This window comes from Meles meles, chromosome 9 (genome assembly GCF_922984935.1).
Source record: "Meles meles chromosome 9, mMelMel3.1 paternal haplotype, whole genome shotgun sequence".
In the NCBI taxonomy this organism is placed as follows: Eukaryota; Metazoa; Chordata; class Mammalia; order Carnivora; family Mustelidae; genus Meles; species Meles meles.
In genome coordinates, this window is record NC_060074.1 from 106,447,849 (window position 1) to 106,451,301 (window position 3,453).

General features: G+C 49.2%; 1 pseudogene; it reads left to right on the forward strand.

The window, feature by feature from the left end:
* Positions 1-2,915: 2,915 nt before the first annotated feature.
* On the forward strand, positions 2,916-3,037 carry LOC123951195 (annotated as a pseudogene).
* The last annotated feature ends 416 nt before the right edge of the window (positions 3,038-3,453 follow it).

A 3,453-nucleotide genomic window follows, 5' to 3' on the forward strand; every position in this document is an offset into this window, starting at 1 on the left:
CACTTGCCAGGTATAAAGCCAACCACAGAAGAGAGCTAACAACCAAACTACAGGTTTCCACATTTGCAGCCAGGGTTTGCTCCTCGGCTTTGCTCCACGCCCCCCACCCCTACTGCCCGCCCGCTTTCTGATTGCCGGGTGGTCAGCACCAGCGTCAGCAACACTGACCGCCAAGCCCCAAGTCCCTGTTGCCATGGTAACCTCTCTTTGTTCCTGTTAGGAAAGAAGATGCACCGAACAAAGTTTGGCTTCACAGCATTTCAGTCCGTGGTCATGGTTAAATTCCCCATCGGGATAATGCTGATTGCTTTTTGGTTGCTTTCCCTTCATTACTAATTGCTTCTGTGATGATGGGCAGTGAAAAAAAGTAGACTATAGAAAGTGTAAGGACAGAGTATAGGAACCTTGTTTCACATCTCCCCTGGGCCTGCATGCCACTGAACCCCAGCACGCCCCACAGCAAGCAGGCCTGGGGCTGAGGAGCAGGTTAGGGAGAAATGGAGGGGCCTAGAGGCAGCGGCCACACAGGGGTTCCATCTCTGGATAGCTGTCACTGTGTGGATCTGTGTGCCCAGAGCTGCCAAGTCTCCTGATTTCCGAGAGCAGCTGCTGCCAAGTTTTAAATATTGGCACCCAACTCAGATTGAAATGCTCTGCTAGCTAACACTGTGGCGGACAGCCCCTGTGTGGGCCATCAGACCGAACCTGTAGATCAGCAGGCCCAGGTCCTTCCAGATGCCCCCTTCGTTACAGAGACCCAGTGCCTGGCCCCCAGCTTCCCCGGGGCTCTGTCCCTAAGAGCAATTCCCCAGCCGCTCTGGGCCTTTATGAAGACAGGGTATAGCTTCTGAGGAGCTAATGGGCTTCCAGTTTGCAAAGGGGACTGAACATGGACTCTTGTTTTCTGGGAACGTGAAAACCTCAGGCTAGGTCTGAGAGGCCTAGGAGTGGGACAAGGCCCACATTCTGTCACCATCCCTGAAGTCAGCAAGCAGTTCTCCCTTCTACCCATTGGCTATCAAGGCCACCAGCAGCCGAAGCCCCCAGAGGTCACCAATCCTCTTTCTGGAGGGGGAAGGAGGCGGGCTTTCCCTGCCTATGTGAAAAATGTGAAACTCAGACACAGAGAGAAGGCTGGAGAAAACACTGAAGTCTTCACAATGGAGGTACTTAGATAATGAGGTTATAGGTGCCTTTCCTTCTGTTTTCTTGCACTTTTCAGTTTTTCTATAATGAGCAGTTATTGCTTTTATAATTGGAGAGAAGAAAGAACAAGGCCTCAGAGAGGTCTGTTAATTGGCCCAAGGTTGCACTTGCCCCGGGGATCAGGGCAGGGGTTGCCTCCCTGCGCCCACAGCACGGGGAAGGGAGACTCTTAATGATGATTCTTATTGATCTCCTTGCTCATCCTCCTTGGAAGAGAAATATGGGGGAGGTCACTGTGGCTTTGTAATGTGTTCTGCCCACACTCAGTATGTAAAGGAGAGTTTTGATCTCTGTGTCTCCTGCTGGTAGTCAGGGCTGACTGTTTCATTGGTATGTACTCTGCGTGGGATTGGCTATGTCACTTTCAGGGCCCAGTGCGAAGTGTGTGTGGGGCCAGATGTCGGAACACTGAACATTTCAAGATGGCGGCAGCAGAACTTTAAACCCAGCTGGGCCCTGAGTGACCGGACAGGTCCCACACCCATGAAGCTGGCCCTGCTTGTGGACACTTCCATTAGATACATGTGAGCCATGGCCAGGGAAGGGGGGCAGAGGGACTTAGAAGTCAGGGGCAGCCGGAAGGCTTGGGCTTGGGAGGTGACCCAGAGACTCGAGAGATCCCCACTCTCTGCCAAGTGTCTGTGGTTGGTCTGGAAGCCAAAGTCGGCCCCATTTGAATTGTTCAGAAGTTAGGATCCTCAAGTTCTAGTCTTTTCCCTCTGTGCAAACACCAGTCAATGACTTCTCTTCTGTGGGTCTGCAACGAGAGGGATGGGGTTGGTGATCCCGAGTGGCTGGCAGCTCTTGGACAGTTGTGATCTGGACTTTGAGACGTGTGTGGCCCATGTGACAGTGGCTACGAATGTGTCCATGAGGGACAGAGCAGACGGTGAGAGTGGGTGAGAGAGGGCCTGAGGTGGAGGTCACCTTTGACAAGCTAGCAAGAACAGCAAAGCTCTCCCTTCCTTCTCTGGAATGTGGGCTGAACACGAAGCGATTGTTCCCAGGGAAACATAGAAGCTGATAGGAGGTCGCACTGGGGGAAGCAGCCGTTAACATTATTATAAGTGCACAAAATACTTGGAATGTAAGGTGACTTCTTGTATTACAGCTTTGGCAGAGATTTCCTGCGAGTAACAATATGGGGCCCGGCTTAAGGGAAGTGGCATCTTCGTGTAGAAGATGTAGGGAAAGAATAGGGTTGGGCAGAGCACCTGGGTGGCTCAGTCCGTTAAGTGTCATTTGTCAGTCTCATGCTCTCCCACATGGTTTCTGTTCGGGTCATGATCTCAGCGTCGTGAGATGGAGCCCTGTGTTGGGCTGCACCCTCAGCTTGGAGTCTGAAGAAATTCTGTCTCTCCCTCTCCCTCTGCCCCTTACCCCTACTTGTGCATGATGTGCGTGCTCTCTCTCTCTCTCTGACAAATAAATAAATAAATCTTAAAAAAAAAGATCAGGATGGGGTTTTTACTGGTTTCTCAGGTGGAGGACTAAAAGTTACTATCAGGATCCTGCTATGTATTTAGTATCAGTAAAAGATGCTCAGAGTCATGCAGTTTGCAGTGAGAGTCTGGCTGGTCATGACTCATTCTTTAGTTTCCTGCATGGGATCCTGCGCAAAGGGTTCTTCCTGGTGTTCTAGAAATGTCCACAGAGCAGCAGGTCAGATGCCGGTACTCAGGTGGCAGCGTTTAAGGGTGTAAGATACAAGCTTTGCGCAGTGGCAGTATCGTAGCCAATGAGGTTTATCCGAGGCGCGATTATTGCTAATTGAAAAGGGTGTAAGATACATTGTACTTACCAATCAAATTTATGTGATGGTTTGGTGACATTTTATGTGAAGATAAAGCAAAAGCAAACCCCCCCCCCCAAAACCAACCAACCAAACCAATAACCCCTCAAGGAATAGTACCGAGGATCGTGAGGCTAGTGATCTATGTGAATAGAATTTTCAGGGACTTTGGGTCAGTTTCATGAATAAATTTATTCAATAATACTTGGAATTTTGTATAAAAGAACTTGTGTTTCTGATACTTTAAATTTTTTTCTTTTTTTTTAAAAAGGAAGATTTTTGTGTTGTACACTTAGACCAGTAACGGGCACGTTTCAAGGAAGAGTCTTCTTATTGTTTGAGCGGGTAATTCCTCCACCGTCTCACGTAACTCTTGTTTGTTTGGTTCAAAAATCCTGTGCTGGTACATCTTTTCCTACAGTCTGCTGCAATTTCCCCTTTCATTTGTCAGTCTC